The sequence below is a fragment of the Esox lucius genome, chromosome 24, assembly GCF_011004845.1.
Source record: "Esox lucius isolate fEsoLuc1 chromosome 24, fEsoLuc1.pri, whole genome shotgun sequence".
Lineage (NCBI taxonomy): Eukaryota > Metazoa > Chordata > Actinopteri > Esociformes > Esocidae > Esox > Esox lucius.
In genome coordinates, this window is record NC_047592.1 from 18,358,406 (window position 1) to 18,383,631 (window position 25,226).

Sequence of the window (25,226 nt, forward strand, 5' to 3'; positions counted from 1 at the left end):
CAGATACTTTTTGTGTAAATTTATTTACAGAAATGTTTAGTCTTGTTCTAAAATGTTATTAACAATTACGACAATATGCATACAGCTGAACCTTTGTAATCTATTTACCAACCAACAGATAGAGGACACCTCAGTGATGATACAGAGAACATCACCATAATGGATTCATTTTCGGACACCCCACCTTGTGGCTGCACAGCGTGAGGGGATTTTTTGTCCTAGGGGGCATTCTTGATTGGTAACAGTAGATTATAGGGTTAATCATCTGCCGACCTGTAGGTTGTCTAGATGCTTTAAGTTTCCCTTGAGGGTTGAGAAAGTTAAGCAGATGGGGGAAGACAACATGTCCCTTGTGTCAAGCCCAGGACATGTGATAGAACAAAGGGCATGTGTTTGATTGACATGAGACCGATGGGAAACAACTTACCACACCCCCTTTTCTATGTAATAAATACGGATTGTTCATGTATGGAGTTAGAGACTCCTCGAATGATTATGTCTGTAAGCGTTTGACGTGTCTCTCATATTTGCATAATAGTTAATAAAACTGTTAGAATGTGCCAAGAGAACTTTGTCTCTGTTTCTTACTCCTTTAAGAGTGTCGATACATGGAATTTCCATCACAATTCAGCACCCTCATTAAATGAATCCATGTATTCATCCCTGTTCTCACTCAGTCTCAGTGTGATGTTCGACTCCAACTTGAACTCATGCAGAAAGTTCTCAGTGGCCACGTGAACATCGGTCAGCGGTTGCATGAAACCCTGATGCGTTCAAAGCCTTGACCAACACACGTTTCAGTCGCGGTGTTAAAACTGTCGATGTCACAATGTCACGATGCCACAATGTCATCATAATGGGTCTGGTTCGGGTGTTCCACTTCACATCCGATGCATGCTTTGTGTAGAATAACCCCAACAACGTTTTCCAGAATCATACCCACTGTTGCTTTGATGATCTTTAAAATTTTTGGTGCAAGTTGTTTGTCCATTTTGTGATAACTCTTGTTAGCATTTGAAAGGTATGACAGGTTAAGAGGACCTAGTTGATCACCAACCCTGTCAATCCAATGGTAGTTTCTTGCTGGGTATGCCAGTGGAATCGAGCTGTCTGGGTCAGGGGTTCCGTAGAAGGCTTCAGCGTTGTCATCCCAGCCGTCACACAGCCAGTCCTCAGCCTTGGGTTCTTCAATCACCGCTTGGTTGTTATCTTGAGACATGTTTAGTAAATTCTTCCGACTGCTTGATAGTCACAGGTCTGTTTTTATGCTGTGTTGAGGACAGTGTTAACGTAAAGCGGGGCTTCAGGGTCTTACGTCAGTCAAACAGTCTGCAGTCACAATCTAACCAGTTGACATTTTCTGGAAATTTTCTGGATATGTAATTCTGTGCTTGTGGAAAAACACTATGCTACACGCACATTGTAAAAACCACCAGTTGTATGGCATTTGTTGTACCACTTGTCGGAAGATAAAATCCCGGCGGGTTTATAGAATTGCTGGACCCTGGCCCCCTTTTGTTGAACACCAATCATCATACCGCTGATACAAGACTTATTTATTGCCTGGGATTTTAACATTCCGGAACCCTAAGACCCATATGTTAAACATCAATCATAACCCACCTGTTATAACACTATTCTGGTTTGCTCATCAGGCGTTGTAAAACATCAAACACAGACACATCAATGTAATCATAAACCACAAAGTCACCGGACATGCATACATCACTCCAGAAGTCCCACCCTAACACACGTCATACAGAAAGTCCATACGTCACAATGGAAGTCCCACCCTACAAACCCGATGTCCCGCCCACCTGTCACATCAATCTGGAGGTCCCGCCCTCCAGGATCATAAATCATGTTGTTTTTAATCAAGGCAACTAGGAGTAACATTATTTCAACTTCTATCTGTCTTTTTGTTTTTCAGAAAGTGATCCCTTTCCCAGAGTGGCGACAAATGTTGCCGCTTCTCAGTTGAGGTCTCGGAGAGTTACTGTGTTAACCCTAGCATGTCTCTGGGCTGTACTGATGGGCCTGGCAATTGCTTGGGGAGTGTTCTGTGAGTATAGAATCACATTACTGTTCTGAGTTCACATTAATACAGTGTTGATATGTGCTGTGCTGGCCTGACTACTTACTGTATCTACTGTGTCATAGTCCCTGGAACCCTGCTGAAAATTAAAGGGACTACACAAATTTATTTTGCCTTGCAATATCAGAAAATGGCCATAATAGATATGTAGTAATATTCAAATGACAGTGTTTCACAACAATTACAAAAAGTGATTTATACAAAGAGCAGAATTTCTGTTGGCCAGAAGAAAGTGCATCATTTTGTATTGGCAAATTGGAAAAGCTCTTTCCTCTCTACTATCATCTTCACTAATGTTTAAAATATATACCAATATAGTTTTTACATTTACATTTTACAAGCTGGTTGAAATTTAAAAAAAATATATGTAAACAGCTTTTGTTGTAGGTTAGCTATAGCAGGTGCAAATTAACTGCATTTTGTTGTACTGTACTTGAACTTGTTCAATGACAATAATGTTAAATCTAATCCATATTAAGGATATAGCTGTTAAACATCCAAGACAGTCCAGTACAGTATGTTTAAGGACTTCTCCATATTGTGAAACACAAGAAAACATTTTTATCTGTCTTCTATACTTCTACAACATTTTTCTTCAGATGCTTCCAAAAGGATGAAGAAGAATATATGCGGTAAGTATATCCATGATCCAGAGATCATTGCACCTTTCAAAAAATGCTGGTCTCTGCTGTACAGTGTCAATTCTTTTGTTGTTTCACTTTAATAGGTAAAGCAAATAGTATAATTATTTACAGTTTGATTATACATTTGTTTCAAAACATGATTAGAATGGATTTGGGAAGTTTTGCCCATACTTTATTGTAGATCCTCACTAGCTCTGTCTGCTTAGTTTGGCAACAATCGTTGAACTGCAGTCTTCAGATCTCCTCAATGTTGTTCACAGTCTGGGTTTGGTTCGGCCATTCAAGGACATTCACAGACTCCAACTTTGACTTGGCTGTGGGTTGTTGCCATGCAGAAAGTTGAATCTTCATCCCAGTCTGAGGTCATGAAAGTTCTGGATAAGGTTTTCTTAAGGACCTTGTGTATTTTGTTCTGTTCATCCCTAATGCAATCTGGACCTTTCTCCTGGTACCTCCTAGTGAGAAACATTCTCATAGCATGATGCTCCCTCCACCATGCTTCACTGTAGGGGAGGTTTTATCCAAGTGATGAGAGGCATTCAAGCCTAATAATTTGATTAAAGTCAGCACTTCAGGCAGCATGTTGTAACCCTTTTACTCAGGAGTGTCTTTCTCCGTCAGCACTCTCCAGAGGGGTTTCACTCTAGGCCCTCTACAATAAAGGTGTTATTAATGGAGGGCTTCCTTCTGAAATCTCTGCAGAAAAACTTGGAAACGTGGAAAAGTGAACGTTTAGTTGTTGGACACCTCCTGATCAAGGCCTTCTTACCTTGCTACATAGCTGGGCTGTGTGCCTTGCTTAGGAAGAGTCTTGGTGGTTCAAAACTTCTATTTCACAATGATGGAGACTATTGTGCTACTAAGAACTCACTAAGAACTTTTAAGATCTTCAGAAAAAAAAAATGCTTCAACACAATTCTAAGGTCTATTAAGAGTTCCTTGGACTTCATGGCTTGACTCTGAAATGCATAGTGGGATATTATATTGACAGATGTGCCTTAATAAATCATGTCCAATCCAATTAATTTTCCACAGCTGACTCAAACAATCAAAGAACACAGGAAGCATTAGAGATGAATTTGGATGTCCATCCATCCATCCATCTTCTTCCGCTTATCCGGGGCCGGGTCGCGGGGGCAGCAGTCTAAGCAGGGATGCCCAGACTTCCCTCTCCCCAGACACTTCCTCTAGCTCTTCCGGGGGGACACCGAGGCGTTCCCAGGCAAGCCGGGAGACTAGGTCTTCCCCGGGGTCTCCTCCCGGAGGGACGGGACCGGAACACCTTCCCAGGAAGGCGTTCCGGAGGCATCCGAAAAAGATGCCCAAGCCACCTCAGCTGACCCCTCTCGATGTGGAGGAGCAGCGGCTCTACTCTGAGCTCCTCCCGGGTGACCGTGCTTCTCACCCTATCTCTAAGGGATCGCCCGGCCACCCTGCGGAGAAAGCTCATTTCGGCCGCTTGTATCCGGGATCTTGTCCTTTCGGTCATGACCCAAAGCTCATGACCATAGGTGAGAGTAGGAACATAGATTGACCGGTAAATTTGGATGTATGGGAGATATTAAGGTTTTTCTTTTTCCATGAGTGGGCACACATTAGTATTTTTTATGTTTGCCTTGTCGTTATGGTGTAATTTGCAAAAAATATAGATTTAATCAATTATAAATTAATTCTATAATAAAACAAACATGGAGAAAGTGAAGGGGTCTGAAAACTTTAGCTATCTTGTCTATCATTCTTTACAGCCTATTGAAGATGAAGATGAACAAACAAGCAAACTGCATATTTGGGGATTCAGCAGTTGTTAGTTATTGATGTTCTGTGTTGAACTAAGCCTACCACAACTACATAAAAAATTATTCCAAGACAAAATCTGTGGTAAAATTATGTGCATTCACTTATAAGTTCTTAAATCTATGATAGTCAATTACTGTACAATTTATCAAAATGTACAAACAAGCAATGCTCAATGCAAAAAGGGCAATACAATAAGCTACTAAAAGCAGCTATGATGTATTAAACAAACTTTTTTTCTCTGAAGAGAACAAAACCTCATATTTTAGTGAGAAATAATGTCCCTTGATTATTCCATCTTAAGAACGTACAATAACTGTCTCACTAGATAAAAGGCTCTGCTAAATGAACCAAAGAAAATGGAGATGAGTCGTTGGTTATGTTGCCACTGACAGCCTGTGTTGTGGTGCCTGTGTTGTTGTGACAGATATGGATGTGACCGGTGAAAAATCTATAGGAGAGACATGCAAGTTCCCCTTCGTATTCAACGGGGACACGTATGACTCGTGCACCAGTGCTGGACGGGACGACGGTAAACTGTGGTGTGCCACAACCAGTAGCTTTGATGCAGATGGTAAATGGGTCTTCTGTCAAAACATTGGTGAGTAACTCTGTGGTAAAGGAATGAAAACCAGTGAAAGGAAAGTCAGTAATAAGAACCACTCACAGTTATTATAAATTGCATTAATATATTCAATAGTTTATGGTCCAAACACAGTTATAAAATACATTAAAAACAATGAATTACTCCGATGCAACATTTATCAGACATCCAATACTGCATGACAGTCCTCAGATTCTGTGGGAACATCGTGTTGCTGGAGATCTCATCTCTCTCCTGCAGGGTGTACATTAAGTTGTAACCGGTGATGTTGACATCATGAAGTGTGACAGATCATCACTCAAAGCCTGGCTTCTGCCAGATGCACAGTACACCATCATTTGGCTCATGATCTCTTTTGGTTCCACTACAATATGATTTGTAGCTGCTGAGTATGATGAGTCTGGCCATCTTTGCTTTTACATTGACCTTATGTAGTTTACTTGCAGTTTGCACAGATACTGGCTCTCGGTGTAGTTTTAGTTTTTTTGCTGCTGGAGTCCTCTCTGCACATTCTTTATTATATGAAGATTGTAGACATTACAGATTAGCCAACTTGCTAAACACCCTGCCCATTATATTTTGAGTTTGTAAAGCTTTGCCATACAAACAAAATGTGGTCAAAAATAAATTTAAAATATGGACGGTTTCAAGGTTACATGTTGGCCTATGGTTTCAATATAAACAATATTTGCACATTTGTATAAGTAAAATAAGCTTAATACACACACACACACATACTACTGAGAAGTGATTATTGATCATTTGTATTGAGCATGTATACACCACATAAGAATTTAAAATTCCTTTTGTTGAAATGCTGTTTATAGAAATATTTATTTTATGGCATCATCTATTCCAGGATAAGGAAGTGGGTTTGGGAGGGATATCCTGGTCATCCTCAGTAACCTGGTTCCCAGCATTCAACCCAAATCCCTCCCTGACAAAATAAACACCAGGAGATATATAGATGTGACAGAATTATATCCTCCTTTTGTTATATAATTAAATGTAAATGTTCAAGAGTTTGTACTTTCCACTTCAAGGTCAGTGGAAAAATGTCCACTCCAAAATGTCAGACATTATTTCCCATAATGAAAGCTGAATCAAAACCTAGAAGACATGTCCATGGATTATAATCTACTAAATAATTTAAAACATTGAATTCAATTTCTTCCCTCTCTTTCTTCTAGCTCATTTGGAGTTCTTCAATGGATCATCGTACTATTTCTCTGAAGACAAACTGACCTGGGAACAGAGTCAATATGCCTGCATCCGTGAAGGAGGACACCTGGTCATCATAGAGAGTCAGCAGGAGCAGGTTTGGAGTAGTGAACAGTAAGATAATGTATCATAATGTATGAAGTAATGAACAGTAAAATAATTTACCATTGGGTAACTAGGAATGAACAGTAAGATAATACACCATGAGGTATGGAATAATGATCAGTAAGATAATGTACCATGAGGTATAAAATAATGATCAATAAGATAATGTACCATAAGCAGGGCTTGACATTGGCACCCACCCACCCGACAAATGCGGGTAGAATTTGGCTGTGGCATGTAACGCAGTCACACTTACTAGCCACTTTGGCGGGTGGCATTCTGTGTATCTATTCACAGGGTTTTTCCTGTGTATAGGCAACAGCCATCCCAAAATCTCGCACCACCTCTGAGTGTTGGCATGGTAAAACAGGATTTTGCGCCCATATATAAAATTACCAATGAAACACTGGACAAAACTTTTTCCATATTGAGTGTTGCCAGGTGGGATGTGTTTTCTACACAATAGGGCTATTTTTAATGGGTTTGGGTGAGTAAATTGTTTTCTGGAGACAGTGGCAGAAAACAGTTTACGCTCAATGAAATCTGGCAACCTTGCATGCAGGACCACACGGGTCCAGATTACGGGGGATGAGTAATGTCGGGAAAGCAAGTAGATCCTAGTTTTCTTTTACATCCAATCAAGTCAAAATATTATATTTTAACTTAATTACCTCAAACTACATCTAATCCGCAAACATTTTTTTAATTTTTCAGGTGACTTCTAGTAGCCTAAGATTACTGATGTATTTTTAAAGTAATAAAATAAAATGTCATTCCCCAACAACAAAATGGTGGCTAGTGAAAATGTTGAGTGGCTAATAACTTTGGAAAACCACTAGCCACAGTGGCTGGTGAGCAAAAAAGTTAATGTCAAGCGCTGACCATGAGGTATGGAGTAACAAGTAGTAAGAAAATACACCATGAGGTATGGAATAATGATCAGTATGATAATGTACCATGAGGTAAAGAATAATGATCAGTAAGGTAGTGTACCATCTGGTATGCAGTAATGAACAGTAAGAGAATGTACATGCATCCCACATATGTTTGAGTTAAATATCCACCTGTAGATTTAGATACATGGTTCTAATATGTTAAAGTCGTCCTACTGGTGTTTCCCTCTACATCATCTTTGTCTCTCCTCCATAGGAGTTCATTAGAAAGAGTTTGGGTCTGGATGGACAATACAACCCTTAATGACAACATCAAGTAAGGACATGTTTAAGGATTATTGGTACTATATATATATATATACACACACACACACAGTCAAATATAGTATCGCACTTGTCCCCCGGGAGAAGTTGCTGTCTCCTCCGGGAGAGGTCGCTGTCTCCTCCGGGATATGTCATTGTCTCCCCCAGGAGAGGTCGCTGTCTCCTCCGGGATATGTCATTGTCTCCCCCGGGAGAGGTTGCTGTCAAGCAGTTTTTTCTCTGGCTTACATACTGTAATACCAGACATGTTGAATTTAGATCATCAATTTACTGCTAATAAATTAATCAACAATTAATCCGTTTGTTTGATGGTATTCAAGGTGTAACAAGTTAATTAAAACCCTTGCACAAAATCCTGACATTATACTCTAAACCACGAAACTTAACATCTTACCAATAACCCCGAAGCCTGATAAAGGTATAGTCCTTGACTGGCAAATTTTCTTCAGGTTCTCATGGTTTAGTCACACACACACACACAAACACATTTAGTCAATCAAAGTGCAGTTATAACCTTTGACTCAATTACAAACACATTCTCACAACAATAGAATAATTAGTTAAAGAATATAGTTTCATAACCAATGATTCCTTCTGTGGTTACATACATTTATGGAGTAATGGTTTATCTCCTCCCTGTTCCAGGTACTGGGATCTAAACATTCTATTGAATTACAGTGTATTTCCAGAACCAAATGACGTGCCTCCAGGTGAAGACTGTGCCCAAATGGGTCTGGGCTGTTCTGATCAAATCAGTTGTTGGTTTGACATTGCATGTGATGAACCATCTAAGAGAATCTGTGAGAGTCGTGCAGCCAGATCATTTTAAATGGAGAGTATATTACATTATAACCAGCAAAAGGCATTTGGTAGTATGTAGTGACACTTTCACAGGCACAGATAAGACCTAGTCCTGGAAGAAGCACAGTTAGTAGAGATAATCTATATTAAGTGCTTTTAGTCCAGGACTAGACATGTGTGCCCAAATTTGGACGTTAATCCATTAGTTAATTGGTACATTTAAACTTGTGTCGACCAGTGTTTTGATTTTGGATATTGTACTTTCTCAACATATCCAGCTGGATGTTACATATTGTACTTATATGGAAAGATGGATACGTTTTCATAATATTGGGGTTCTGATCTTGATAATAAAACATTTATTATATATTGTTTGATTTATTAAGTTAATCAATTTTCTCTGTCATATTATTTCTATTGATGGTTTAGCATGTAATGAACCTAATTTCAATGAATTTAACTAGTTTTGTTATAGCTAACTAACAATGGGATAAAATGTTTCAATACATTTTTCTAAATAAAAAATTTGAATTGTCCTGTTAATTCCTTCACTTCCTAACCTGTGCAACAGTCAGTAAATAAAATAATGAATACATGCAAGTGATAACTCATGTCTTGCATAGTAACGTGAAAAATTGCATCAAAGCATTGTTTTAATTTACCACAGAAACATATTTACATATTTAAATGAATACAATTGACTCCATATTGTTCGCAAATTCAATAAGCATTTCACCAAATAACATGTCTTATTTTTATGGGGCAGCTAAAACAATCAGGTAATAGAAAAAAAACGTACATGAAACTTAAAACGTAAAAGTAACATACCGTACGAATGTTTTTAACTCCCCTTTGTTCCTGTTGTAATCCAGGAATGTGTTGGGCTCTTTTGGAGCAGCTCCTGACCAAGGGCATTATGGATGCCTAGTCTTGTATCACGGTTGTCGTAGTGAATCACCCGTGATAACATGTGAAATGTCTGGAGTTACATAGGTGCATGAAAAATTGCCAGACCAGACCTTGTATCCCATAACCTGGTGATTGATATCTTTCTGGATCTGTACACACCAGACAACTGGACATCTGTCCAGTCAACCTCCTTCCAGTTGTCTTTGGAAATGTGTCTCCGTTCCTCGTTGGTCAAGTTCATCACTATAGTTTAGATTGACTCTGTCAGGGACTGTTCTAAGTTGGATTTTAGGTAAATAACACCAGGATATGCCGTATTTTGTTGGTCCTGGGGTTATAATGATATCATTTTCAGCTGACCTCTCCTGTGGTGATTGGAAATTCTCATTCTTTGACCAGAATGTAACAACAACCTCATCACTGGGCCCCCTTCCTCATCACTGGATTGTTCCACATCGGTTGTCTCTTGGTCTGGATCATATTCTGTGTTGACTTCAACTTCTGACACTTCGTCCTCATATTTATTTTCGATGTCAGTTTTCTGGCATCTCTCCTCCTCAACAGTTCTTGATCAAAGATATGATCAAGAGCCTCACATTCAGTAAATTGTTTGGTCATTGTGCCGCCACAGAATGAATTGTGAACTAGGCCTAAAAAAGCTTAATTGTTGACACTTGCCCCTGTACTTTGTATTTTCAACATCAGGAGACTGACCATACCACTGACCTGTATACCCAGCATCAGGAGACTAACCATAGTACTGACCTGCATAACCAACATTAGGAGACTACCCATACTACTGACCAGTATACCCAGCATCAGGAGACTGACCATACTGACCTGTATACCCAGCATCAGGAGACTGACCATACCACTGACCTGTATACCCAACATTAGGAAACTGAATTAGGAGACTGACCATACAACTGACATGCATAACCAACATTAGGAGACTACCCATACTACTGACCAGTATACCCAGCACCAGGAGACTGACCATACTGACCTGTATACCCAGCATCAGGAGACTGACCATACTACTGACCTGTATACCCAGCATCAGGAGACTGACCATACCCCTGACCTGTATACCCAACATTAGGAGACTAACCATACTACTGACCAGTATACCCAGCATCAGGAGACTGACCATACTACTGACCTGTATACCCAGCATCAGGAGACTGACCATACTACTGACCTGTATGCCCAACATCAGGAGATTGACCATACCACTGACCTGTATACCCAACATTAGGAGACTAACCATACTACTGACCAGTATACCCAGCATCAGGAGACTGACCATACTACTGACCTGAATACCCAGCATCAGGATACTGACCATACTACTGACCTGTATACCCAGCATCAGGAGACTGACCATACTAGTGACCTGTATACCCAGCATCAGGAGACTGAGGCATTGTGATCGTAATATAATTTTAACATTACATTACAAATCACTGACTACCACCAATGTAAAGGTACTGTGACCATAATATTATGTTATCATTACATTACAAATCACTGATTACCACTGACGTAAAGGCATTGTGATCGTAATATCATGTTAACATTACACAGACTACCACAGATGTAAAGGTACTATGATCATAATATTATGTAAACAAGACAATACAAATCCCTGACTACCGCTTATGTAAAGGTACTGTGATATACATATGATGTTAACATTACATACTGTAACAAATCACTGACTACCACTGATGTATAGATATTGTGTTAGCATTACATTATTAATCACTGACTAACTCTGATGTACAGTATTTTACTTTGACTCTAATATCACTTATATCACTCGAGGACTCCACTTGACCTTTAATGGTGTGCTGTGGAATCCGGCACCATGACGTTAGCAGGAGATCCTTTAACCCTTGTGTGGTGTACATATTTTTGTTATTCAGCCAGTGTTCGTCGGTCTGGTGGACTCTTTAATTGTGGCATTGTTCGAGAAAGGCGATAGTACAGTGTTAGAATGCCAGATAATAAAACTGTGTAATTACAGTGGGGAGAACAAGTATTTTAAACTCTTGCAGGATTTCCCACTCACAAAGCATGTAAAAGTCTGTAATTGTTATCATAGGTATTCTTCAACTGTGAGTGACGGAATCTAAAACAAAAATCCAGAAAATCACATTATATGATTTTTAAGTAATTACTTATCATTTTATTGCATTCAATAAGTATTTGATACATCAGAAAAGCAGAACTTATTATTTAGTACAGAAACCTTTGTTTGCAAATACAGAAATCATACATTTCCTGTATTTCTTGACCAGGTTTGCACACAATGCAGCAGGGATTTTGGCCCACTCCTCCATACAGACCTTCTCCAGATCCTTCAGGTTTCAGGGCTGTCACTGGGCAATACGGACTTTCAGCTCCCTCCAAAGATTTTCTATTGGTTTCAGGTCTGGAGACTGGCTAGGCCACTCCAGGACCTTGAGTTGTTTCCTACGGAGCCACTCCTTAGTTGCCCTGGTGTTTCGGGTTTGTTGTCATGCTGGAAGACCCAGCCACGACCCATCTTCAATTCTCATGACTGAGGGAAGACCAAGATCTCGCGATACATGGCCCCATCCATCCTCCCCTCAATACGGTGCAGTCGTCCTGTCCACTTTGCAGAAAAGCATCCCCAAAGAATGATGTTTCCACCTCTTTGCTTTACGGTTGGGATGGTGTTCTTGGGGTTGTACTCATCTTTCTTCTTCCTCCACACATGGCGAGTGGAGTTTAGACCAAAAAGCTCTATTTTTATTTCACCAGACCACATGACCTTCACCCATTCCTCCTGTGGATCATCCACGCTGGCTTGAGCAGGTGGACCTTCCGTGCGCTGCAGTATTTTAATCCATTACGGCGTAGTGTGTTACTAATGGTTTTCTTTGAGACTGTGGTCCCAGCTCTCTTCTGGTCATTGACCAGGTCCTGCCGTGTAGCTCTGGGCTGATCCCTCACCTTCCTCATGATCATTGATGCCCCACAAAGTGAGATCTTGCATGGAGCCCCAGACCGAGGGAGATTGACCGTCACCTTGAACTTCCATTTTCTAATAATTGCGCCAACAGTTGTTGCATTCTCACCAAGCTTCTTGCCTATTGTCCTTTAGCCCATCCCAGCCTTGTGCAGGTCTACAATTTTATCCCTGATGTCCTTACACAGCTCTCTGGTCTTGGCCATTGTGGAAAGGTTGGAGTCTGTTTGATTGAATGTGTGGATAGGTGTCTTTTATACAGGTAACCATTTCAAACAGGTGCAGTTAACCATTCTAAGTCCACATCCGCGATACCGTGGACAGTGCTCATTTGCATAAATATTTCGAAAAATAGATTCGCCATAATCGTCCGATTCCAATGGTATATTATTTGTAGCCACTTTCGTGAAGCGTTCCGTGTATAATTGGGGTTGTCCATGTATAATATGGGTTGTATAGTTGTATAGTTTGGGTTGCTATGAGAACCTTTCACCAGGCAACGACATTGACCATGCATCTTAGAAAGGCTAATGTTTAGACTATTATAGATATTACAAGGGTGTACATCACTATATATGATGTTTTGAACCATAATACATCGTTTGTATTATGTATAAGATATAAAAATAAATATTTAGTCAAAATAGTATGGGGATGTTCTTGAGTTTTTGGGAAGAAGTTGGTAATTTTTCTGAGTTTATAAAATATATAAGTCCAAACGTAACTAGCGATCTAGTGCTGCCACCTGCTGGCCGTTTTGTGTCACCTAAAAGAACCGTTAGATAGGGTTATAATCTTTCATTTTATAGTGTTTCATTTCTAGGTTGAAGAACCCAATTTTTTGGGGGTGCCTATATTTTTTACCTTCTATTATATAAATATTTCATTATTTTCAACCCAAATACAGTGTAATTTCATAGTAAAGGCATGAAAGTATGAGGAAATACCATTGACACAAAATCTCATAATGCTTTAAAAAAAAATCTTGATGCTGAATGGCAGAAATGTTTTCCGCAAAAAATTTTTTTGCCTTTCAAACAGATGAGTTTTATAAATAGTGACCCAGAAGTCTGTTTTTATTGTAGCCAGAGGGGTTGTTATTACCAGCATACCTCATAATAGGTTGTATCTGTTACAGAAATGAATCTAGGACCCAAAATGTCCCAGTAGTGAAATCCGGCCGAAAGCCCCATATGCTACCAAGGGTTATTACAGGCAATGAGTGGAGAACAGGAGGGCTATTTAAAGAAAAACTAACAGGTCTGTGAGAGCCATAATTCTTAATGGTTGGTAGGTGACCAAATATTTATGTCATGCAATAAAATGCAAAATAATTATTTAAATATCATACAATGTGATTTTCTGGATTTTAGATTCCGTCTCTCACAGTTGAAGTGTACCTATGATAAAAATTACAGACCTCTACATGCTTTGTAAGTAGGAAAACCAGCAAAATCGGCAGTGTATCAAATACTTGTTCTCCCCATTGTAGTTTAGGTTATACTAATAAGCACGAACCAGGCAGGTGTAGCTAAATTGTTTTAAACTATCAAAATATCATAAATAGCTGTAAAATTACGTGAAGGTTAAGTGGTATTGGTGCTTGTTGAGATAAATGAAATTTAAATAATGCTGATTTAATAACCATGTATTTCTATGTTTTTGTTTTATTAAATTGTATGCTGCAGCCAGGTTAGGGAAATATGATTGAATACAATAACCATCAAAGTTTAAAACTCCATACATTCTGTTGTAATTCTCACACCTTATCTCTGGGAAGAATAGGTCAAGACTGCCTTTTGTTTTACACTCAGACTATTGCCCTGAAAGTTTGAGGGAGACAGGATTAAAACCCAACAATTAACATACAAATGAAACCGCCGGGGGATTGGTCACGTGACCCATACCCACGATGGTCGTAGGACTCTGATGCTCCGTCCAAACCTCCTTCCTTTTTCTAAATAACAATATATAGAACTGACAACCAGCTAACTTTTTACTCTGTATAGTGTCAGTATAATGTACGGAAACAAAAAACAGGACTCCTCGCTGTCCGTAACTCAAGTCGCACTTGAAACTACGATTCAAAATGCAATTCGGGTGGCTATGGAGGATGTGAAATCCTCTCTGATCGAGCTCCGCCAAGAATTGCAATCTCAGACCAACACGGTTCGAGACTTGGGTTCAAAAGTAGACAAGATTCAAGGTGAGACGCGACAGATGAAGAAGGATCTAAACGTGTGCACAACAGAGCAGCAAAACCTCACCTTGAAAATTGCAGAGTTAGAAGACAGGTCTCGTCGTAATAATGTACGTTTGGTGGGGCTGCCGCAGGGCCGGGAAGGGGATGATTCAATGGGCTTCCTTCAAAAGATGCTCCCTATTTGGATACCCGCGCTGAAGAGGAAGGGATCGATCGAAATAGACCGCGCGCACAGAATCTATGGCTCCGGTAAATCCCGCACTTTGATCTTTCGTGTGCTACGTTACCAGGATCGGCAGGCGATTCTTCAGGGAGCCAGGGAAGTGACGAAAACCGAACCAATTCGTGACCAGGAGTCCCTACTGCGTTTTTTCGCTGATTACAGCAGGTTTACCTCCCGTAGACGACAGGCCTTCGGAAGTATCCAGAAGGAATTGCACACTCTGGGAATTCCAAACTTCCTCATATACCCCGCCACAAATATCAGTTTTGGTGGTAATCAACACTCATTTGATTCAGTCAAAAAAGCGGAGGAATTCTTGGTGGAAGCTCGTAAAAAAGCCAGATGTAAATTGTCCTTTTATGGTCCAGCGCCACCCCCAGAGCCTATGGATGAGTAAAACGAGTCATTCATTAATGGGTTACAAGTGAGTACTCCGAAATGTAAAGTGCTAGCAATGTAACGACTCATTTCAGAGGAGTCCTGTTTAAAAAAAAAAAAGTATAAACATATGGCTGTCACTACTGTTTATACTATGTTTACTTCTTTGTTACACTATACTTCATGTTCAATGGAAGAGAGTGTTCTGGTGAACGACGGTGGATGTTGTCACGGGCCCTTATAATGATGGGGGAATTTGCGGTCTCTGATAGGGTTTTTTTGTTCATGTTACTTCCTTTTGTCTCTTACAATGTTTTATTTTTGTCACAGGTCAAACTGATACATTTTGGTTTTCCAAAACATATTACAATTCGCACCTTTGTTTCATTAGATTATGAACTGCCACTCCATGAACTGCCACCTTAACGTGGTGGAGGGGTTTGAGTAACCGAGTGACCCTAGGAGCTATGTTGTCTGGGGCTATATGCCCCTTGTAGGGTCTCCCAAGGCAAACAGGTCCTAGGCGACAGGTCAAACTAAGAGCGGTTCAAAACCCCCTTAATGATGATAACAATTTTGAGTTCTGTGACGTCGCCCGGTATGGCGCCTTTTCCCATGGGGCCCAGCCGGGCTCAGCCCGAAGGAGCGACGTGGGGCCCCCTTCCCGTGGGCTCACCACCCACAGAAGGGACCATAAGGGGTCGGTGCGGAGAGGATCGGGCGGCAGTCGAAGGCGGGGGCCTAGACAACCCGATCCCTGGACACGGAAACTAGCTCTAGGGACGTGGAACGTCACCTTGCTGGCGGGGAAGGAGCCTGAGATTGTGCGTGAGGTTGAGAGATTCCGACTAGAGGTAGTCGGGATCACCTCTACGCACGGCTTGGGCTCTGGAACCACACTCCTTGAGAGAGGATGGATTCTTCACCACTCTGGAGTTGCCCATGGTGAGAGGCGGCAGGCTGGTGTGGGTTTGCTTATAGCTCCCCAGCTCTGCCGCCATGTGTTGCCATGAGTTTACCCTGGTGAACGAGAGGGTCGTTTCCCTGCGCCTACGGGTCGGGGATAGGTCTCTCACTGTTGTTTGTGCCTACGGGCCGAACGGCAGTGCAGAGTACCCAACCTTCTTGGAGTCTCTGGGAGGGGTGCTGGAAAGTGCTCCGACTGGAGACTCGATCGTTCTACTAGGGGACGTCAACGCCCACGTGGGCAACGGCAGTGACACTGGAGAGGCGTGATTGGGAGGAACGGCCCCCCTGATTTGAACCCGAGCGGTGTTCAGTTATTGGACTTCTGTGCTAGTCACAGTTTGTCCATAACGAACACCATGTTCAAGCATAAGGGTGTCCATCAGTGCACGTGGCACCAGGACACCCTAGGCCGCAGGTCGATGATCGACTTTGAGGTCGTTTCATCTGACCTGCGGCCGTATGTCTTGGACACTCGGGTGAAGAGAGGTGCGGAGCTGTCAACTGCTCACCACCTGGTGGTGAGTTGGATCCGATGGTGGGGGAGGAAGCTGGACAGACTCGGCAGGCCCAAGCGTACTTTAAGGGTCTGCTGGGAGCGTCTGACCAAGTCTCCTGTCAGAGAGATCTTTAACTCCCACCTCCGGCAGAGCTTCGACTGGATCCCGAGGGATGTGGTGGACACCGGAAGTAAGGGATGCCGTTAAGCTGAAGAAGGAGTCCTATCAGGCCTGGTTGGCTTGTGGGACTCCTGAGGCAGCTGACGGGTACCGACAGGCCAAGCGGACTGCAGCCCGGGTGGTTGTGGAGGCAAAAACTCGGGCCTGGGAGGAGTTCGGTGAGGCCTCGAAGAGATTCTGGCAAACCGTCCGGCACCTCAGGAGAGGGAAACAGTGCCCTACCAACACTGTTTACAGTAGAGGTGGGCAGCTGTTGACCTCAACTGGGGATGTCGTCGGGCGGTGGAAGGAGTACTTCGAGGATCTCCTCAATCCCGCCGTCACGTCTTCCATTGAGGAAGCAGAGGATGAGGGTTCAGAGGTGGACTCGTCCATCACCCGGGCTGGAGTCACAGAGGTGGTCAAGAAACTCCTCGGTGGCAAGGCACCGGGTGTGGATGAGATCCGCCCTGAGTACCTCAAATCTCTGGATGTTGTGGGGCGGTCTTGGTTGACCAACCTGTGCAACATCGCGTGGCGGTCGGAAACAGTGCCTCTGGGATGGCAGACCGGGGTGGTGGTCCCTCTTTTTAAGAAGGGGGACCGGAGGGTGTGTTCCAACTATAGGGGGATCATACTTCTCAGCCTCCTCGGGAAAGTCTATGCCAGGGTTCTGGAGAGGAGAATACGGCCGATAGTAGAACCTCGGATTCAGGAGGAATCGGATACAGTGTGGTTTTCGTCCGGGCCGTGGAACACTGGACCAGCTCTATACCCTCTACGGGGTGTTGGAGGGTTCATGGGAGTTTGCCCAACCAATCCACATGTGTTTTGTGGATTTGGAGAAGCCATTCCACTGTGTCCCTCGCGGCATCCTGTGGAGAGTGCTTCGGGAATATGGGGTCCTGGGTCCTTTGCTAAGGGCTGTCAGGTCCCTGTACGACCAAAGCAGGAGCTTGGTCCGCATTGCCGGCAGTAAGTCAGACCGAAATGAGCTTTCTCCGCAGGGTGGCTGGGCTTTCTCCAAATATATTGCGCAAAGAAATGATCAGGATTGAATAGCTCTACACTTTATCCCACTTTTGTTTGTTTGTTCTTTCTTTTGTATTATTACTTTAATGTTTTATCTTTCCTGTGGCTGTTTTTCTCTTGACTTATTTGTCCATTATGTACCCCATTGTAAAGAGACCGCAGGGTGGGGTGGGAGGGATTGGTAGGTAGGTTGTTGGTTGCCTTGTTTTCATGTTTTCACTCTGGCATGTTTACTGTAATAATTGAAAATCTAATAAAAAAAATAAAATAAAAATTAAACCGCCGCCTATACAGCAGGAAGAGACTCCCACCCCCTGATGTTCTAGTCTAGGTTAGGACAATAGAATGTAAATTACTGTAACTTTGTAAAGAATCTGTTGATCTGCAACCGAAAATAACCCCAAGGGAGGGGGAATGTTTAGAGCATGCCCTTCCTCATTGGACAGTGAAGATAACGAGATTCGTCCAACATATCACCATGCCAACGAAGAGCCAATGAGGATGGGTTTTACTCACGAGAGTGAAAATTAACCGCCCCTGTGGCGGTTAAGCAAGTATTTGACCGCTGCAGTGTATTTTATGTATTTTGACTTATCATTTCCTATTAATAAATTTGTATTGACAGTTAAGTAATATTAAGGCTAGCTAGCCAGATGTCTAACATTACTTCAGTTAAACAAAAGTAAACTGCAAAGTATCCTTTAACATCTCAGTCACTTACGCTAATGAGTACAACCTAAATAAACAAATATAGTGCCTTATTTGTAATTTTGTAAAGCAAGTAATTTTAGTTTTTAAATTTTCCAACACAAATGCTGCCAGGTTGAATGATGTCAAATATAACGTTACTTCTCCAATGTTTTCCTCTTCCTAATTGCTCATGAATGCCCCTTCCAAAACATAGAGGTTTGATTCAGTTAAGCAAAAAATAAGTCAGCTATCTAACAATCAATAACTAGCTAGCTTGCTTACCTGCATGTAGTCCATTCTTGTGGTTGTTCTCAGTTGCCACCAAAATCATCAGATCTTGAAAGTGATTGGTTGTTGTTGAAGTCTAACACTTCCCCGAGTTGGTTTGTTGGAAAGGAGAATAAAACACCAGGAGTCAGGTCAATTACCGTACCGCATATTCCGTTTATTACAAAAGCTTTTGGAGACAAGGTGTCGCCGCACAATGTCTAAGGATCAACAGTCAACAGATAATTTTATACTTCTACTACGCCCAAAAGATAGAGTCGTTAAGTTTACAAAGCAAGTGTGCTATTGGTCCAGTTCCAGTTCTATTCCTTATAAGGATAAATGCAAACATCTTCTTGTCCCCTTCTGGTTTCTGTCTTGCCTGTCAGACTATGTGTGTGTGTCTCTAACCTGTGTCCTGTTTCTCAAAAGACAGACATACTAAATCTTTCTCTCCCCCGGCAACCGCTTGAACAGGGTTTCCTATTCTCCTACTTGCTCCTTCAGTTTCAGCTCATATTACAAACAATTAATATTTTGTTTCATTGGTTACAACAGCTTACAACAGTTCACTAACTTATACAATCAATACCTCTACATTGGTTACAACAGCTTACAACAGTTCACTAACTTATACAATCAATACATCTACATTGTCCATTGGGAAATCGTCATTCTGTGCGAACTATGATGTGTTTTTTAAAATTGGTTTAAGACAAACTTTACAACCAAATGAAAAAAAAAAACAACTGTTGACCGCGAGTTTTCAACAGTAGCAGGGGCACAAAGGCAATGGTCACCATAGGACGTGCAGTTATTTTTAGGGCATCACGGCCAGAGTGAGGGGCATCGACCATGGCCATGGCTGTCGTGGCTGTTGTGATATTTATACCATGCTCATGGGTGTACAAATCATTAAAACACATTTTTCAACCACTCCACAGATTTTATGTTAACAAACTATAGTTTTTGGCAATGACTTTGTGCATGACGTAAGTAATATTTCCAACAATTCCAATTCCCCCAATGCTGCAGCGAAAAATAGTGGAGCAATATCAGAAAGAAGTTTCTCAGAGAAAGATTGCAAAGAGTTTGAAGTTATCATCATCTACAGTGCATAATATCATCCAAAGATTGAGAGAATCTGGAACAATCTCCGTGCGTAAGGGTCAAGGTCGGAAAACCATACTGGATGCCCGTGATCTTTGGGCCCTCAGACGGCACTGTATCACATACAGGAATGATACTGTAATGGAAATCACAACATGGGCTCAGGAATACTTCCAGAAAACATTGTCGGTGAACACAATCCACCATGCCATTCGCCGTTGCCGGCTAAAACTCTATAGGTCAAAAAAGAAGCCGTATCTAAACAGGATCCAGAAGCGCTGGCGTTTTCTCTGGGTCAAGGATAATTTAAAATGGACTGTGGCAAAGTGGAAAAGTGTTCTGTGGTCAGACAAGTCAAAATTTGAAGTTCATTTTGTAAAACTGGGACGCCATGTCATCCGGACTAAAGAGGACAAGGACAACCCAAGTTGTTATCAGCGATCAGTTCAGAAGCCTGCATCTCTAATGGTATGGGGTTGCATGAGTGCGTGTGGCATGGGCAGCCTACACATCTGGAAAGGCACCATCAATGCTGACAAGTTCTAGAACAATATATGCTCCCATCCAGACCTCGTCTCTTTCAGGGAAGACCTTTCATTTTCCAACATGACAATGCCAGACCACATACTGCATCAATTACAATGTCATGGCTGCATAGAAGAAGGATCCGGGTACTGAAATGGCCAGCCTGCAGTCCAGATCTTTCACCCGAAGAAAACATTTGACATCATAAAGAGGAAGGTGTGACAAAGAAGACCTAAGACAGTTGAAGAACTAGATGCCTGTATTAGATAAGAATGGGACAACATTCCTTTTCATAAACTTGAACATCTTGTCTCTTCAGTTCCCAGACGTTCGCAGTCTGTTATAAAAAGAAGAGGGGATGCCACACAGTGATAAACATGGCCTTTTCCCAACTTTTTTGAGATGTGTTGATGCCGTGAAATGTAACTTATTTTTCCCTTAAAGTGATACATTTTCTCAGTTTGGACATTTGATGTGACATCTATGTTGTATTCTGAACAAAATATTGAAATTTCCACATCATTACAATCTGTTTTTATTCACAATTGTACAGTGGAATTGGAATCAGGTTTGTATGTAACCTTTCGACTTCAAGTGTATAACAATTTTAATTAAGATCATGTCTATTACTTTTTGTCACCAAAATCAGACATCTGTCACATTTACATCACTTTTAGTGTTTAGTGGAATAGCAGGCGAAAATATTGCTTATACATTTTTTCTTATAAACTTATTCAGTTGTTTTGAATGATTTTCATTCAGCACTACGCCTGTTCAGAATGAGACGTTATCTACCTTTTGGCCTTCCATAAAAACAAATCCTGATCTAACCAAGACTTGCAATTTTATATCTAGCCGTAAAGTCTTATTGATCTTGTTTTGAGAATAATATACTATGCCAGAGAAGATTACATTTTACATGCACATCAAGCTAAATTACTCAGAGACACTGTTTGAGGCCACATTGTGTCCTCAAAGTAAGACTGGTTTCAGCTGTAAGAACTTATTTTAAGACTGCCCAGTAATACCTGCTAATCACCCTAATTTGTAAATTTTATTAAATTTTATTACAAACTGTTGTTTTGTGAACATCAACACGTATTTACAAATCTTACCCAGTATGGTTATTAATTAACATTTTTACATGCAATAACATCATCAAGGTAATTTCTTGTCAAAACATACACTGTTTTTGAAACTGAATGGATGATATATTGGACGTATGATCAACTAGCTTTTCAGCGTCTATCCACTCTGTTGCCTGGGCAAGATTAGTTACAGCAACTTCATATGCTAAAAGATCTATATTCAAACCCAGAGTCTCATAAAGCTGATATTCAAAACAATACACTGAACTGTCTACCACACAAATGTTTTAAAAGCCAGGTACATAAAAGTCCAAACACAGGTACTGTCTCATTTGCATTGGTGATTTTCAAAGACCTGTCAGCAACCGGTAGGAACCCAAACGCAGACCGGACGAGCGAGGTGCAACAATGAGTGTTTATTGGAACAAGGAAGACTGGTGGTGTTCGAGTAGTGGGGTAGGTTGGAGGGCTGTGGGCAGGTGTGAAGGATCAGGGTGTGGAGGTAAATAGTGAGGTCTCAGCAGGTAGCCCCAGCCTGGGGGTGGTCATTCCAATGAGGGCCTGAAGTTGAGGTGGGTTGTGGAATCCTGTGGTAGACGGAGAGCAAGGTAAGTAATCAGACAAATCTAACTGAACGTTTAGCAGAGCGCATTTCACTATAGAGTTGTAGGCAAGACGTAACACATACGACTGTGGATCAACGACCCTTTAGGGCTCCTCTGAAATACAGCTGGTGATGAGCCAAGCGAGAACAGGTGAGTAATTGCCAATGGAAGACAGCTGGAGAGAGGCAAGCTTTGATCTAAACTATGCTTCCTAAAGTATTTTAAACCATCAGCAATGTATGTTTAGAAGCATGTGACCGCAGGGGATTGCATATCTCTATGTCATCAGTGTACAAAATAACCTGCAAAGCAGAAGGTTTTACTGAAAACAGTGGGTGGGATTTGAAAAGGCTCCCATCAATATTGTCATACAAAACCCATCTTTGTTGCAGCTCTGTGGTTTGGGGTTGATCATATAAAAAATGCTGAAATAGGACAACAACTGTTCAAGACTCTTAATTTCGGGTATGTAGTAAAAACCTTTGTTTTTGATTGCAATAACCCTTGATTGACCTTTCTCAACTCTACAAACACTTTGAGACATCACTATCTCTTCTGGTTTAACTGGGTCAAAAAGATTCTGAATGGTTCTCTCCCACATATATGTAGTGGCCATCATGAAGAAAGCATCCTGAAAATTGTTCAGTGTTGCCAGTTCTTCCTCTTGGAACTCCTCCATAATGTCTGAATGTCTTTCGAAGATCCTTTTCATTGTGTCCCTCAAGGTGTTCAGAAGAGCAATTTGATACTGCTGGACTCCAAAGACAATATGGTTGACGCTCCTCTGAAACATATAAAACATTGTCCATCACCAAGAACTAGCTTAACCCTTCTCAAAAGTCCCCTGAACAAGTTTCTGACCAAAATGTTCACTGTCTTAGAACGAGAATGTTTGATGTTCAAGGGTCAGAACTACATTAGGTATCACTCAAAGGGTAAAACAAGCTCAAGCAGTGGAAATTGATTTGATCCTTTCGTTTTTCCCTCACTTGAGTGAGACAATAAAAAAATATTCTGAATTATAGCCTAGTCCTAAAAGCACCAAAATAAAACCAATTAAAAATAGCTGAGTATAAAAATATTATAAGTAATAAGTAAGATTAAGTGTGCAACGAGTATGCAAAAGATCAATGGACATCAACACAAACAGTGGAAGTTCTATACACACACACATACACATATATACATATATACACACATACAGCTCTGGAAAATATTAAGAGACCACTCCTAATTCTTCTTGAATAAATATCTCTACATGTATGGCAGCCATTCCATTCCAGTGTCTGTTAAATTCCATCACAGACACACCTAATTTTACTTAATGATGTACTGATTAGGTTTCCTGAACCAAACCACTGCTGTAGTCATCACTATCCTCTTGCAATAGGATCAGCTGGATGGCAAAGACAGTGCAAGTAGTACCCTAGAGGTAATTAGATTTTTTTTTTATATTCAGCATGACAAATAGTTGAAAAGAAAGGGTTTGAGTGAGGAAAAGAAGGGTTGAATTCTGGCTTTACTGGCAGAGGGATACATTAAGCGTCAGGTTGCTTCCGACCTGAACATTTCAAAGACGGCGGTTCATAAGAACAAAGTCAAGCAACAGCCATTGGGGACAACAAAGCTACAGACTGCCAGAGGGTGCAAACGACTGTCCACTGAGCAAAATGACCGTCAACTCATTCGCATGTCACTCAACAACCATAGGATGACCTACAAAAAGATTGTCACGGTGAGGATGGTTCGAAACAGGCTATTATAGGGGCAGGGCTGAAGTCGTGCAAAGCTATAAAAAAGCCCTTCATCAATGAGAAGCAAAGAAGAGCAAGGCTGAAGTTTGCAAAAGACCATAAGGAATGGACCGTAGAGGAATGGAGTAAGGTCATCTTCTCTGACGAGTCAAATTTACAGCTAAATCCTAGGAAAAAACCTGTCTCTATTAAGATTCTGTATTATATTTGATGGTATTTTAGGGTGCCAGTAAGAAGTTTAGTGACTTGGTAAGGCATTATCCACCTCCCTTAATGACTGCTTATTGGGACTCGTATGAGAGACGTGCTAATTGCTATAGCACCTGAGCACAAACAAAGTGCCTATATGCACGACCCTGTGGTCTGTTGTATTGATATGCAAAGACAATAGGGGCATGTCCAGTTAGGGCTGGATCTTAACATAGTGGATCTAAAATGACACCATAGGAACACACAGCCCCAACAGTCTGGTGTGCATTTAGGCTTCTTGGCTTAGTTGGACGAGTCAAAGTATGAATTACATTAAATTACAGAATAGTTCAAGATTATTTTTTTTTCTGACCCAAAAAAAGAGTGGAAACAAAGCCTTGTTTACAAAGGCAGCCCAATTGCGACATTTTTCCTCTAATTGGTCTTTTAAATTATTACCATTTCACACATTATAGTTTTCACTGTCTACTAACTATTACATTTGTAGATCCTGACAACTATGTGAGGTATCCTTTATTAACCTTTTTTCATGCAGTTGACTTTAGTCAATTTGCAGACACGCTTACCTAGAGACTTACAGGAGCACTTAGGGTAAAGTGCCTTGCTCAAGAGCACAGATGTAATACCATATCATCTCAGGGAATTGATCAGGGACCTTTTGATACAGTAACTGGTATAATACATTATATAATACATTTGGCGGTTCTTGGTGAGGAGGGGTGTCCATTTTGAGGAATAGGTGAATCGTGTCATTGTTTAATTCCAAGCTTTCTTCTCTTAATCTAATGTGAATAATCACTTTCTGGCAAACACACTGCCTTGAATTGTTACATTTTCCACACAATCCATTATTCAACTCTGTCCCAGCCTGGAACAGCTTTTGTTAATTGGGACACAGTTTAAATTCAGGAATTTGGACAATGCTATCAAGGCTAATTCCAGGCTGTGACTGGGTTGAATAATGGCTTGTTGTGAAAAGGCTCCATGGGCCTTCAAGAACAACTCAAGTTGAGCATCAGGTCACTCAAAAATGTATCTAGGTAATTTCCTTTAAGCTTTGTTTAAAAAGGCAGTCCAATTCTGATATTCTTCCTATAATTGGTATTTTGAATTATTACCATCCCACAC